This window comes from Melanotaenia boesemani, chromosome 14 (genome assembly GCF_017639745.1).
Source record: "Melanotaenia boesemani isolate fMelBoe1 chromosome 14, fMelBoe1.pri, whole genome shotgun sequence".
In the NCBI taxonomy this organism is placed as follows: Eukaryota; Metazoa; Chordata; class Actinopteri; order Atheriniformes; family Melanotaeniidae; genus Melanotaenia; species Melanotaenia boesemani.
Window position 1 is genome coordinate 7,022,769 of NC_055695.1, and position 16,257 is coordinate 7,039,025.

General features: G+C 39.7%; 2 long non-coding RNA genes across 2 annotated transcripts; one reads left to right on the top strand and one right to left on the bottom strand.

Moving 5' to 3' along the window:
- Window positions 1-356: 356 nt before the first annotated feature.
- Window positions 357-2,598, top strand: LOC121652546. The gene is made up of 4 exons (XR_006012627.1): window positions 357-495; window positions 1,487-1,554; window positions 1,775-1,818; window positions 2,536-2,598. It is a non-coding gene; the product is annotated as an uncharacterized LOC121652546 (long non-coding RNA).
- Window positions 2,599-9,357: 6,759 nt separating this feature from the next.
- On the bottom strand, window positions 9,358-10,013 carry LOC121652547. Its single transcript, XR_006012628.1, has 2 exons — window positions 9,972-10,013; window positions 9,358-9,866 (listed from the first exon to the last, which is right to left on the bottom strand). It is a non-coding gene; the product is annotated as an uncharacterized LOC121652547 (long non-coding RNA).
- Window positions 10,014-16,257: the final 6,244 nt, after the last annotated feature.

The following is a 16,257-nucleotide window of genomic DNA, read 5'->3' on the forward strand; positions in this document are numbered from 1 at the left end:
TTTTTGCAACTGCTTAAGCCAATATTCACAAAAATTCATGTTTGTTCTTCCCAAAAGTGACGGTGACAACCAGGACGATGGAGACTCCAGCACAGACCAGTGATGGTCCTGCTACAGGCAGCTCCTTTACCCCACCCGTGTCCACCCCACCTGTGTCCATCCCGCCTGTGTCCACCCCCTGTGCTCCTCCTGTGTTCAACCTGCCTGTGTCCATCCCGCCTGTGTCCACCCCCTGTGCTCCTCCTGTGTCCATCCCGCCTGTGTCCACCCCGCCTGTGTCCACCCTGCCTGTGTCCATCCCGCCTGTGTCCATCCCACCTGTGTCCACCCTGCCTGTGTCCACCCCGCCTGTGTCCATCCCGCCTGTGTCCACCCCCTGTGCTCCTCCTGTGTCCATCCCGCCTGTGTCCACCCCGCCTGTGTCCACCTCCCTTACTCCACCAGTGTCTGGCCTCCAGAAGAAAAGAAAATCATGTAGGAATGCAGACATTAGTGGTATGTACAGTATGTCTGTTTTTCTGTGAATCCAAACTGTTTGAATCAACTTTGTCAATCAATTTCAGTGAGATCAGGCTCATTCCATCCTTTTCTCAGATGAAGGAACGGGGTCTGCCTCAATGTGACTTGAAATACATCTCTATAAATGATTGCAAAATGCTACAGTTATTGTACAGCAAGTTATTGAATGATAATATACTAGCTCAGCATAGTTCTTTGGGGGTAAAATGAAAGACGAGTAAGGTATAATCAAGATATCCTTACAGTATTTCTAAGCTTAACACACACATGTTCATGTTTACATGCTGAGAATTTTTGGCCGCTGTGATCATTCCTCATGTTCTTACTATTAATAAAACATTCCTCTGTAATATGACAGTAGTGTAGCTAAAATAACTAAAATGTGAGCAGCCAAAAAAAAATAGTTTCCCAAATGTTTCAGAACTTTAAAGGATGCTCTCACATATGCATGACAGTTCAACAAGCTACAAAATGATGCACTGTTGTATTTTAGTAGTGGTCAGATATGAAATCAAAGTATTTTCCAGTTACAATCTTTGTAGTGCGGAATACTCATGATTCTGGTTTAGCCACCCATGAAAAGTGCTACCTAGGAAAATGTACCCCAGATTGTTCTGAACCATAAACTATCATAAAATAATGATAATAAAAAATGATAATCATAGTAACCAATGATTTCCTCATCGTCAACATGTAATTATTGTTGAAAGGCTTCAAAAATCATTACATTAATAATTAAAAAAAAAAAAATCATGGGCAAATGTCCTTATCTCCAAAATGTGCTCCTTCCATGTCATGTTACTGTTACATAATTGAAAACAGGTCCTGTTCAGATATCAGTTACCAATCATTTTTGTTATTAGAAGTGTTAGCATTATTTAGAACTTTTTCCTCATGGCAATATCAAGATGTGAACAGAGAATAAGATGTCTGTTAAGAATTATTACCATCTTTTCATTCATTTCAGAATGCCCCATTCATCAAGGTCTAAGCGTTTTCCCCTACAAAAGGATTCTGAGGCAAAGACTCAGAGAGGTTTGTTCCAAGACATAAAAAATTACTGATGATGAAAATAACTCTTTGGAACCATACCCTGTAATTGTCTGCACAGAAATACGTCAAGGTGCTTTGTTTAAAAGAGGGTGGCAATCTTTAGTCATATTACACTTTTTAATTTGACATTACTTGTGCTTCAGGTTGTATTTGCTGTCCATTTTTCATTTTTGTCACTAATTTTACTTTGTGTCTTGTTAAGGGTTGTGTCGAGGTGTTGGTGGAGTGGCAACCTTGCTCTGGATGGTGTGTATGTTATCTGAAGTTTATTGTACTGATGGTGATTGGGTTAGGGAAACAAATATTTTTATCAACTTAATCTTCAATTATAAGCAACTGCAAAGTCTTCTCATCAAGCATTCCACAGAGAGGTCAAATACTGTTTGGGCAGTGTAGTGTATTGTATTTAAATTAAAATACAAAATGAAAATTTAATTGTTTGGTTGAACTGACAGAATCGTGTTCACCTGTGACCAGTCTACATGTTGAAGTTAATTTGGGCAACATACTGAACCAGTTGCCCAATTCCAAATCCAGTTGGTTCTGATGGCGTAGCCCCCAGTGTGTGACTGTGGGTGGATGGATATTCTGGTAGATGGTAGCCTCAGGCTGTGTGAATGGGGCGAATAGTCACTTGCTTTGCAAAACACATTGCATAGTCATCAAGACTTGAAAAGAGCTTTGGTGAGGGTTGTGTTTAATGAAACATCGCTCCACATTTTAAGGAATTGCCTGAACATAAGAGACCAGATTGTGAGACTTCTGAAAAATGGACGAGGTTGCAAGATCATTGGTAGTATGCTTGGGTATTTTGATGATAATAAGAATAACAACAAGAAAGAATTAATATATAACTGAAGACTCCATGCCTCATTAAAAGTAGTTCAGTATCAGCATGGTACATATTTCAAATGTTAGAATGTGAAAGTGATACTTTTTACGGTCTCTCTGTCTGTCTTACAGTGGAGCAAAGTGGAAAAACTCCTGGGAGCCCAAAGACAATGTTCTTCCTTAAAAAAAATTGTTAAAATTGTGTTTGTTGTGTTATGTGACACAAATTTGTTTTGGTAAGTTGTTTGTTTTCTGTTGTTGGGAAGGTAATAAACATATTGTTTTACTTTCAAACACTTTGTCATTGTGTTATATTATTGTTGGATGCATTTCATGTAATTCTGAGAAGCATCAGCTCGAGGGCTGATGAATATTGGTACCTGAACAACACAAGCGTGATGAGATACTTTTGGTGCAGTCTTGTCTTTAAAACACTCCAGTTCATGCAAATGAACATAGCTTCTCTCTTAAATCTGTCTGCAAACAGCGCACATCTTTCATCTCTCTGCCTCTCTCTCTCTGCCACTGTCTCTAACTACCTGCCAGTCTCTCACTCTCCACCACTCTCTCTTTTTCTCTCTCTCTCTCTACCTCCCTCCCACTAGCAGCTCCCCCAGGTCAGGGCAACGAGAGAAACCCATGATGGCGGAGAGAAAGAGAAGTCAAGGAAAGAAGGAAGTTATCATATGAAGAGCAGCACTTCAATATTCATATCTGGCTAAATGTGTGATAAAATATTTTAAAATAACATACGTGCTGCTGGCTGTGTTCTTTCTGATACATAAATCATTAAATATAATGAAATATTGACCTTGGAACCTTGATTTCAGAATTCAAACAATGTGCTTTATGCACAGTTAGGGAACATAAGGGAGCTCCATGTTTCCACTCTTTCATTACTGGGTGAACTGATTAATTCAGGTGTGTCTAGCCATTGCTGTTGTGATGGCTGAGGTTGAGCACACCCGGATTAATCAGTTCATCCAGTAATGAAAGACAGGAATCAAAGGAGCTGCCTTAAGTTCAGGAAGTAGTGGAGCTGTGCATAGAGCCCACTGAGCCTCTAAATGGCTCTAGAAATCTTAATCTGGGCAAGGCTATGACCATGAAGTATTAAAATCAAACCTTTGTCATAGGACTAATTGAAATACATAAATGGAAAGGTCTTGACCTGTGGAGCAACAAACGTCAGCATGAAGATTCTAAATGGCTCCTGCTTGAAATATTGACCTTTGAACCTTAACTATTTACATAGAATGGTTAGCATTATGGTGATAATGGGGAAATAATTGATGTAAACTGGTCAAAAATTAGAAGTATGATGGTGCATAGGTCAGTCATCAATATGTTAAACACATCTGGTTGGCAAATATCTGTGAAAATGTCTTTTTCTGATTTTATCCACGTTGGCCTTGAAAAGGGTGCAAGAAACTATACCTGGAAGGGACTGGCTTGGAGCAAAGATGTAAAATTTACTTTGTCGTAGGATAACAATGAAGACATCACTGGAAAGGTCTCAACCTAGATAGTAACATATATCAGTATGAAAACTGTGCAAGGTTCCTTCTCCTCAGGAGTGACCTTTGAACCTTGAAAATGTGACATTTTTGAAGGCTTACAGAACAGGAACAAAAAGTGTTACAGATATGGGGTCAACTGTTTTGGAAAGGTCTTGACCTCCACTATCATAACCGAAGGTAATCCAACAGGGGGCGCCACTGTGTTGAGTTAAAACCCATAAAAAACATAATTTAACCCTCTAAACAACAAGAAATCTCAAATTTGATTACAAATACATGTTTTCCACCCTCAAAAACCCACGGAGAACCTACAATCTTCCTTGTAATCTTACCACATAATAGGGAAAACAGTTCAGAACTACAAAACATGTGGCGCACCACGCTTCTCCATATTGCAACTCTGTACAAATTGTAGTTCCTTAAGTATTCTTCCGGGTTAGGTTTAGGGTTGTCACATTAGGGTTTCGAAATTATCTATGTACTCATTTTTCAACATAAAAACTCAAACTACATCGTATATTTTTGTATTTTGATTAATTTGCTGACATGAAAACATTTACATAAACATTAAATAATGCTATTTTAGCACTTATTCCAGTCGCTCTGTTTCGCAGTCTACAGAGGATACAGTAGTAGCGGTTTAAAAGTTCCCCTGTTTCCATGATGGGTCCTTGACTGGTTCTTGACTGGTCCTTGACTGGTCCTTGACTGATCCTTGGCCGATCCTTCACAGGTCTGTGGGGGTAATGTAATCCCCCGCAATGACGTCGTCAGCGAGGCTCTGCCCCTAAGCAGCCCAAGTAAAAAAAACAGCTGCAATCCCTCTTTTGTCCACGGGGAGGAGCAGTGATTTGATCTTGCTGCTCTCTAAACAGTTTATAATGAGCTGTGTCGCTCATTTGTTGCATTTTTGCCAACATTTAAAAAATGATTTGATTTGAAAATGGCGTCAAATAAATGTATCAAAAAAGCCGACATGTGTAGCTAATGGTGTTATGAGGCAAAGCACAACCTCCTCAAGTCGGCTAAGTGGTGAATGTCACTAGCAGCGAGCTTTCTAAACATCCCGAGGAGCGCTGCCAGCGGTCATTTGACTGCAACGTAAGTTATTCACAGTGGGGGTTGATACAGCTGCTGCATAACTGAATATTGACAAAATCATAACGTAATATCGGCAGGTAAAAATAACATAATACTGATAATGTGTAAAGCAGGGATCACAAAAGTCCGGACCCAGCCCAACCTATATTCTGAATTAGGCCTCAAAGTGCTATTATCCTAAGTAGATAAGTAAATAAATGGTTTATACTGTGAAATGAAGTGTCCCTGGATTTTATTCATAGCGATCTAGTGATAAAACGTGATAAAACGTCATACAACTGTGTCTCAGCGGTGGGACAGCTGCCTGCCCGCTGTCTGAAGCAGGCACATGCGCAAAGGCTGGTAGGAATGACAGACCAGCAGCCTATCATCACACAGGGTTTGTGATCTTACAGCCAATCAGAAGCAGAGTAGGGCGGCCATTTATTACAACTCCATAGCCGTGATATACGACAGTTTGGCTGAGAAAGAGTCTCCTCTGTGGAAGTTTAGACGTGCTAAACTGCTCGTAAATATTGATGTGTTTACTTTTCCAAACAAGTAAGCAGGTAAAACTATAGACAACAACTATATAATAAAAGTCCTAAAATACCAGGTTCAGCCGTTTAGTTTTTAATACACTATAAGCATGGTAGCGTGACTGGCGGTCATCAAAAGACCGCTGGCGACGGTTCCAGTGTTTAACACTAGAAAACCCAGAGATTTCTTATCCCTCTACCATGCCCAGAGTACAACCAAAAGGCTGCCCGGTTTGAAATTAACAATTCAATGGCCAACAATTAGCACCTTTACATTTGTAAACACAGCCATTAGGCTACCTGCCGTTAGCTGTTCAAGCATACTCCTTGGGGGGAGGAGTGTGCTTGAAAAGAGCCTTGTGGACTGTGCTGTATAGTTTCACTCACCACAAACGGTATTTGTGCTTTTGACCATTTCTCACATTTTCATGTACCCTTTATTGAGCATTGGTCATGTGAGTTTTCATCGTCATCACACTATTGTACGCCCAGCTTGCTTTCAAGTGAGAGATTATCACGTTTCTGTTTCCACAAAGGCAAGAAGGAAAGCATAATCAAGTATTTCAAATGAGAGATAATTACATTCCTTTTGACCTGGGAACAGAAAAGCAAAATCAATTTAATGTTCCTCACTTCCAAATATGGTGCAACAAGGTTCACAGTCCTCAATGTTTTTAGTAAAAAAAAAAAAAATTTAAAAACACCTTACTAACAGGGTGGAATGGAACATAACAGAGTGGAACAGAATATAACAGGGTGGAAAATATTTGTTCCCAATTCCAAATAAAAAAGCTTCAATGGCCAGATGATCAGCAATGAATAAAGATATTTCTACAGTGATCCAGATTTTTTGTTTGTTGTTTTTTTTGTTTTACATTTTAGATTTTGTAAGAGATGGGTGTGTTTTAACAACAGCAGTTTTATCCGTGACTTTAATCGATAATTATTATCATTATCCAGTGTATAAAAATGTTGGTGTAAAAACGCCAAAGATAGATAAGCATGATGCTGAACTTCGTGGTCTTAGCTCCTGGTTTGGTGTGTCTTGTTCTGTTTATTATCATTCTGAAAGGTATACCAAGTTGTGGGCTGCATATATGCAGCCCACAACTTGAACAAAGGCTAAATTCCTCAACATTCGCACTTGCTCCATAAAATTACCATCTCCAAGGCTCCTCCACCACCACTTTGACTATGGATTGATAAGTAAATGAGCCGCAGTTTTGTAATTGTTGCATTGTCAAAACAGTTCTGTTAGTGTTGTCACACAAAATTCAGTAGACTAGTTGGTTCCTATGCAGTGAATTTACATGTTATTACAAAAATACACAATAATAAAATAGGCAAGTGGCAAGATTAGAATAATGTTATAAGTTCTGCGCAAAGACTCCTTTTTCATTTTCTAAAACAAAACTGACATAAACAATCTTGAAAAAAATGTGCACGTAGGCTATGAGGAAAGAATGAATGCAATGAAGTAGGGACTGGTTGAATAAACACGGTTTAACTGGACGCCTAAGCGAGCGCGTTGCAGGATGGCTCCAGATTTTATTGTCAAATGGTTCCAGGTCAACCAAGTCCGAACTGCTTAGAGCAGAGTCCTGCACGGTTCTGTTTTGCTACGCATACCTGCTCTAACCCGTTAGAATGACTCCCGAACCCGACTCGTCACCAATGTATTTATTCCATTTAAATCCGAACCAGACTGATGTTTAACCCGCGACCCGAGCCATTAACGCATCATTGCCATGCTGCACCGCTTCTTTTCCATTATTATAGCCTATTGTTGTTTTATCATTGTGTTAATCTAAAACACATAGATAGCCTATGAATGTTTATTTTAAGCTTGCTCAACATTTTTAAAACAGCTTTATATTCCTCTGACTGAACCATTTCAGAGTGAAGACTAAACCAGACCAGTGTGTTTTATTTTGCCACTGAGAGGGTATTTATAATAGGCTACTCGGAGATTGCTGTGCTTTAACAAAATGTAATCCACCTTTCCTGGCAGCAGCTGTGTTCTCCGTTCCTGGACTACAAATCCGGCGGCAGAAAACTCTGCTGCGCAAATACCAGCGTAAAATAAACTTTCATATATTTTCTCTGTGTTGTTGTAGTATATTCAGATGATAAAACAACAATATAATAAAAAAGAAGACTTGGAAGGAGGAACAGCGGTGCAGTAGGCTATGGCACACGTTAACGTTAAAAAGCACACTGCTTGTTGTAAATACTTGGTTTATGCTTTAAGAGGTAAATATTTTGGTTAACATGTTGAAGAAATATCGTTGTTTCTTTTTTCATCTCTTGCTATGCTATTGAATTTGGCAACATTAACATGGAAATTCACTGCATTAGGACCGACTAGCCTACTGAATTTCTGGTAGCATGACAACACAAACTGGACTCGTTTGACCACTCTTACCCAATGTGCAACAATCACAAAACTGGGTCACTTGTTCAGCTGCCTCATTGCGGCTCATTTACGTATCAATCCACAGTCAAAGTGGTGGTGGAGGAGCCTAAGAGATGGTAATTTTCTGGAGCAAGTGCGAATGTTGAAGAAGGCGCATGTTCAAGTTGGGGGCTGCATACAGTACCTTTTGGAATGGTAATCAGAGCGTGTCGGGGAATAGCCCACCTGGAGGGGTGACGTAATCGGGATTCCCGGCGAGCAGGAAGTCGCAGCACAGCGAGTGTTGGATGTCCCCCCGCGATTAGACACATTGAAGTGGAAGAAATTATCTCCGATCCTGCGTGGGGCTTTTATCTGTCGCCCTGTCTTCTTATGGAGGTGAAATAAATAATATGAGAATAAAATAACCCTTCCTAGCTACCTCAAACAGATTCTGTGTTGCTTGATCCAAATCTGATTTGTCTATGTTAATAATGCTAATATTAAAAGATTAATCAGTATGATAAATACATCCTATTGAGAATAGAGCTAGGGGCTGTGATCCAGTATTTGAAAGGTTTTATTAACCTACTAGCATTCATTTCTGAATAAAACAATTGGCAGCGCACAAGCATGTTACAATTTCACATTCCACGTCAAACGATGATTATGTATTAAGTTTTATGCATTTTTATGAATTGTGACTGGCCATCAGAGGTGCTTTGAGTGGCGCCTCTGCCGGTCAGTGTAAATTCAGATAAAATCTGACAGACTACGGGCGATGAGAAGTCTGTGAGAGAAGCGCCATCTTCTGGGTCTACCCTATATTACAAGGAATGGGTGGAGTTTGATTAAAACATCGACACTCCCAGGAGAAGGAGGGGGCCTCTCTGGCGGCTGGAAGTTGGAAGGCAGCTGGCTGGAACTGGAATGGAACTGGGCTGGAAGCCGGCAGGTATTCGGCTGGCTTTCAGCTTGGATGGGAACTTTTAAACCGCTACTACTGTATGTTCAATGGCAGAACGGATTCAGCAACGTTTCAAAACAGAACTTCGGGGCTCGTAACTTGGATCTATTTTTGTTGTTGAGTAAAAAAGTGGTTTAAAGTTTGTTTAAATATAATGTGGCTTCCTACCGAGAGGGTGCTCCGTACAAGTTAATCAATCAGATCACTTAATAATAAACGTGTTAGCTAAACGTTGCCACTTGTGAACATGCTACAAGGGTGCAAAGACACACCAGAAATATAGCGTCTCTGTCCCCATTCTTCCTTGTGTAGTTTGTATCGATGTCGTCGCCAATTCGCCTGTACAACATGTAGACTATGCTTAATTTTCCTTTTTTTTATTGTGCAAATGAACTCAAACTTGAGATGTTTTTTAAATTTAACAGATGGATTTAAAACAAGACACAGTAGATGTGGAGTAAACTGGCATGTATTTATTCCAGATGTAACTGTTTACATGTACACATTTCATAGAAAATAAAATAACAATAACTTCTCCTCCAGACATATTCAGCATGTAATAACTGCATGACCCACACATGTCCAAATGTATTGATGCCAGGGGCGGACTGGCCATTGGGAATACCAGGAGTTTTCCAAGTGGTCCGACACAGCCAGAGAGAGAGAAAAAAAAAACAAAAGTTTCAGAGAAATTGCTCATACGTTCAGTCATCTGTGGCAGCTGATGCACAACCTGCTCTACGTGACGTACTACATTTCTTCATCTGAAAGTTCTGAACTGCTGTAATCCTCTTCAAAGTCCTCCAGATCTTCTTCCAACACGTTAAAAACACCGGGGTCTGTGTCTACATGGGCATAGGTGCTGGTGACAGCACTCAGTTTCTTCTGAAGAATGTCTTTCTTCTGTAGAAGACAGCAGTGCAGTCCCCTGTATCCAGCCTCTGTCATATCTGTAGGAGTAGCTTGAGTGAAAATTGAAGAATGAAATTTAAAAATAGGCAGATAAAGTTGGAAACAGGTAATGCCATGGTCCTTTTAGAATATAATAGAATATTTGTAGAACATACTATGGTTCTTGATGTTCTCTTCAGTGTGATGGAGGAGGTTGTTCAGTTTGTCCAATGCCTTTCTCAGGTACTGATAATGTTGAGTCATCTCCTTCACAAGGATTGGTTTCTCCTCTTCCATGCGCCTGACCAGCATGACCTGGTCAAAAAGTTGCCTCTTCAAACGGAGACTCACCACTATTTTGAAAAAAAAAAAAAGAACAGATGGGAATCAATCAAAACTTTTCAACATGTTCTACCAGAATTTTCAGTATTGATCATTATGTGGCCCACTAATTTTTAATGGGCTCTATGCACAACTCCACTACTTCCTGAACTTAAGGGAGCTCCTTTGTTTCCTGTCTTTCATTATTAGACAGACTGATTAATCCAGGTGTGCCCGACCTCATTAAATGGCCAGACACACCTGGATTAATCAGTTCATCCAGTACTGAAAGACAGGAAACAAAGGAGCTGCCTTAAGTTCTTGAAGTAGTGGAGTTGTGCATAGAGCCCATTGGTCGTCTTATACCAATATCCACAGCTTAATATTAACATGAACACACTTATACCTACTACTTAGATTAATGGTCACCAACAAGCACACAAATGGTACCACTTTGCTTACCATCTCCTTGTGCCTCCCAAGGGAGAACGACTTCATCAGAGAGACTGCATGCTGCTTCTGAGTCAATTTTGTCTTCATCGGCAGCAACTGTGTTGTATTGGACGATCTTCTCTCTGAGTTTCTTTTTGAGCTCACCCAGTCTCCTCCGTTTCCGTTGCCTCGTTTGATTGCTGTCTGTTATATTAAAAAAGTATTAGTAAGAACAACAAACAAGCATTAGTTGTTAAGTGATGCAAAACTAAATACCATTTTGTCGGTAGAGATCATGCTTCTTCCTTCTGAGGGAATAGATGATCTCATCAATCTCTTCTCTGGAGCTCTTCCTGGCTACTATGAGCACCATGTTTCCCTTGAAAAACACAAATAAGCAGAGATGGAAAACCAAACGTAGCCAAATGAATGACAGTACCAATCTGACACACCGGCAACCGTGTTACATACCAGTGGCTGCCCACTGCTTCACATCCTCAATCCACTGTTCTGTGTCCTCCAAAGTGATGTTGAGGTCATGCTGGAGATGCTGAAGATTTGCTGCTTCCTTTTCTGCTCTCTGTGTAATCTATTTATGTTTTCAGAAGAAAAAATACAATGCAAGAATAATTTTTATTCAATTGTCTATCTGCTGTTGAAAAACGCTCAATACTTTTCAGTCTACATGTCAAAGTATTCTTGGAAAAGATATTGAACCCCATATTGCTGTGTGTGTGAATGATAATCTGATGAGCAGGTGGCACATTGTACAGTAGCCTCAGCCACCTGTGTATGAATGTGTGAATGAGGTGAATGTTGATTAGCCTTGTAAAACGTTTAGGTTGGTTAAAAACACTACAAAGTTTTGCTATGTAAATGCTTGAAATGACAAATGTAAATGTTAAAATACCAAAATACAGTGTAGACGTCTTACTTTAACAAATCGCTTCGCCAGTGTCTTGTGTAGACTCTCCACCTTCCTGTTGTTCCATCCCATGGCAAGCATTGTTATCATATCGGCTCTCCCTGTAAAATAGAGAATATGTCAATTCAAGCAGTGTCAAAGCATGCCTTTTTTTAATTTTTATTTTTTTTAAACCAACCTGACTTGGTCATGTATTTTGTGGTCAGAGCTGCCCTTGAGAGAAAGCTGTTCACTTGCTCCACCTCCTCACCAACAGTATTTCCTGCACCATCCTGGTTTCTGCCACCCCACCTCACCTGCTCGAAAATAAAACAAACAAACACACAAATATATGCACGAGTTATAAACTTTCTGTATTTACTTTCTTTCCTACACACCAGATATACTGTATCTGATCAATATGTGGACTGACTGTTCTCACATGATTTATAGTAATGAATTTGGTCAGACTTGGAATTTTTCTAGTGTGAAAAGAAACTTTTAACTTGCACACTGTACCTCACATTTGCCAGTGTGAGCCTTGGCATGCATTACAGACAGAAAAGGCCTCATCTCTGTCAGTGGTTGGAGCTCTGACAACTTCTCTGCCATCTTCTCCAAGTATGGCCAATACCTGTAATGAGAAAACCACTTAAGTGTTTGGGGTGCATACTGACATAATGATAAGGAGACAAATCGGGGGAGGTCACCAGTAAAAACTCTCTTACCAACCACAGACAAACATGTAGCAAAATAAATGCTAATGCTAATAATACCTTGTATCTGCTGGACACAGAGGTGATACCAAATAAGCCATATCAACTTTCTACAGCCATAATGTCCCAAAGGTATGATTTTAGGCCTGTTGTGCCAAGCTAAAATGAGTTAATACAGTGTAAAAAACCGATTCAAGCTTCAGGTATGGTAAGGGTTAAGATCACCTGCAAGTGAGGTCCATACAAAAGAATTTGATGTTTGCAGCCTGAGCCAACTCCTTCTGCAGGAACAGTGGGTAAGCATAAATTTCTCCACGGTAGTGATTCAAGCCTTGTAGCAAGATTCCGTGTCTGCAAACGGCAATTTCCAGGCCCTCCTCGTCCACCTTGGCCCTGGACTTCTGGGAGGTTTCTCGCCCTGCAGTAAAAGTTGCCGGCCCACATACATCATGACCAGTTCTCTGAAAGGAGACAAACTGTTACATGTAGCCCGGAGACAAGTAAAAAATAAAGACGAAGGGGTAGGTGGTTGGATAAAACCTTACAATCGTCATCTGGCTTCTTGTCTGATCCACAAAGGCAGACACTTGGGCATCTTGTGCAATGAACAGGCCATCAAAAAGAGATTGTTCATCTGTCCTGTTAAATAAGAGGAATTTCCTTATTTTATTACAACCTTTATGTCACCTGTGGAAATGAAAGCTGAAAGTTGGCATAAAGCGAGTAGTTAAATATTGGTTTACTGTAAGGGTAAAGCTGTTGGGTGTGGATTAGGGCTATGGAACGGATACAAAAAGTTCCCGAACAAATTAATGGATTGTTGTCATGGAACTGTGATATTACAACCACGTTATGAACAGGGCTATAATACATCTGACCAAGTGTTCAAATGATGCAAAGACATCAAATTTGAACAGCATTTGGCAGCTTGCTGTTGCTGGCCAGTATCGGCTACTAATCAGGTCACTGATCCCTGGGGTCCACTTGCAGGAGCAATGTGGGCAATACACAGCAGGCAGACAAAGATTGTATGGACCTGAAAAAAAAAAAACAAAACAAAACAACATATACCGTTTCAAAAGTATCCTTACAAAACAGGACAAAGTGATAATAGTAAGCCATCATCGGCCTGTGATGGTATCCAGAGAGTAGAGGGAAGTGTCAACATACCATTGATAGTCACCAAGACAGTCTGCTTTCCTGGAGAGATGGTATACTCTTGGTCTGGGCCACAGGAGCAGATTTGTGTTGGTGGAAGAATCGGCAGCATACATACTATAGTTATGAAAATGTCAGAAAAAAATACCAGTATTCAAATAAAAAATTTTAACAGTTACAGAAAACTTCAGACATGGGTCATATTATACTGTACCACTGTATATGCAGTAGATTTTATGGACTAATACATTTTTTTAAACACACCTTGTTCAACCAGTTCACAATGACCGCTTTCATCCATCTTCACTAAGGATGTGGGAGGAATGTGTTTATAAAAATGGTCAATCATGACTTCTCTGTCATGAAATACATTTTTTTTGTGGACAATTGAGTCACATCCTGCGCAGAGAAACTGAACTCCTGAGGGAACACAGTCCAAGCACCTGACCACAGCCTTGACTGTTTTGCACTTTTGACAGCAATGATGGGGAACTCTTTCTGCGGCCAGCATACAACTCGGGAGCTCTGGCACTGCAGCCTTGAATTTTCTCTCTGTGGTCAGCTGCCTCTTGGTCCACACAGACATGCTTGTTGTCTCCTCAACTTCTGCTGATGCAGGGACGGTGACCGAACTCAGCAGGTCTCTCAGTGTTTGAAGATGGTTATCTAAATTGATAGGGTATAAAAAATGTAAAAAGGACAGCCATAAGAATATTTTTTAATAAAACAAAAAAAATCTATATCGCTTTTTCACAGCTATTGCATTATATACATGGCTGCTACAGTACATACAATATTCAGATGCCTATAAGTACTTAATGTTTTCCAAACTAGAAGATTAAGTTTGACTCTATTTGAGCTGACAGAATTCAATATGCATACCAAGATTTGTGACCTCTTGAGGAACTTCATCCATCTGCGAGGTCTCAACTTCTGGCACCTCCATAGTGCGCCTGTGTTTAACTACAAAGATGAAAGAAACGTTAATACTGACCAACAGTATCAACTTATAATCAGAACTATAATATTTTGCTGACCAGATCGATTCTTTCTGATGAATTTTGGTACTATGTACCCATTATGGTCCCTCGTCCTCCAGGAAACATTGGAGCCTCCGGTTCCCTTCTGTTTCCTTTTCTTTGATGGCTAAAAGTAAGAAAGAAAAAAAAGTGTGCACAAAATTTTTTCCAGAGAAAATTTGGTAAGAACAATCACAGAGAAAAATATCTAAAAAAATCTTACCTTTTTGGCTTCCAACTCATCTGCCAACGCTTTCCCCTCCTCAAGCCACTGTCTGAAGTTTTCAGATGCCATTTTGAGACAGACAAAGGGAAGGAGAAATAAAAAAAGAAGGATGGAAAAAGTCAAAGTAGAAAGATATAGAGGGAAAGACAGAAACACGACCACAAAAAGCAAAAGCTAAGAGAGAAAGAGAAACTAGTAGAAGAAATGAAAAACTGGTTCTTAGAAGAACCGTTGGATTGCACAGAAATTAACTGATGTTCAAAAGACCTGAAAAACAGAAACAACATCAAACAAAACAGGTGAACTAGGATTAGTTGTGCAACTACTACTGTCTTCTGTTTGTTGCCACTGAAATGAACATTTAGCTAAATGCAAAGTGAATAACCACAAACAAGTCTACGAGGATTAAGTTGTGCATACAAAAGTAAAAGAAAAGTAGATTAATTAAACAAGAGTCTGTATCAACTGGTTATGGACTGTCAAAGATTGATCCTTGACCACTGATGGGGTTCTGACATGTTAGCCATTAAATCAGCAATAACAATTAACATGGACCTGATTCTGAACTGTAAATCCAGCTAGTGCTGCACCTGCAATTTTCTTTCACATTTTCGACCCTTATTGAAGGGATGGGTTTATAGAATTTAAGTCAGACACAAAATGGTCAAAATACAGTTTGAATACAGGACAACATTGTTTACTGCGGACAGAAATGGCAATACAGCTTACAGAATCTGCTTGGTCATAGAATTTAGTTTAACCCCATTGACAAAAAGTTATCTCTCTTTAACACTTATCAAGTCTATATTGCCTCCTGGTAATAATGACTCGGTAAAACAGTAACGTCAGTGTGTTATTGGTCAAGATAATTATGTTTTGAGCTACGCACCTTCAGATTTGCATGTTATTTGAGGTGGACCGGTCATTAAGCTAACTAGCTCGAACATTAGCTTGTGAGCTAACGTTATCATCTTATTGGTAAAATCCTGTCTTTTCTATTATTCACAACTAATCAGCAACTGAAACATCAAATTAAACAAACTCGGATACGTAAGAGTTACAAGTAATAGCTTACTTCAATATAAAATATCAGCAGAGCTATACCTGATATTAAGTCAGGACACTTTAGTTAGCTAAAAACTAGCCGCTTCCGCTAACTAAAATCTCCTGGACTCACATAAACGCGATCAATGAGTCATTAATTTTTATGGATTTAGCCATTTTATCACATATTATACCGTGTAGAAACCATTTTTCTTAGACAGATGAAAGTAATATCAAGTAAAACTCCTTTAAATATAAACGTGTCGGACTTACCAATGCTACAACGTTCAATCAGGAAATGATGAAATTGGTGATGAAGGTCAAGGTTCATTTGGTGACGTCTTTCCTGAGACACAAGCCTGCCGATATTTACTCGACCGCTAGAGGTCGCTAAACTTTAAAACGTAAAAGGTGGTCGTAATTCGGCGCTGGTACAAACGACCTATGTGGTCGTTTTTCGGAGGAGGACAGTCTCCTGCTTACAGAAAATGTAGGAAGGAAGAGGAAGACGAAGCCCAAAGTAGAGGTATGTCTGAGTTACTGAACATTAAAGCAGCGTGAGTTAACTCTTTATTTTGACATCGACAGTGGGTTAACGCTAGCTAACACAAATGCACCGTAACAACAATATCTGAACAACAT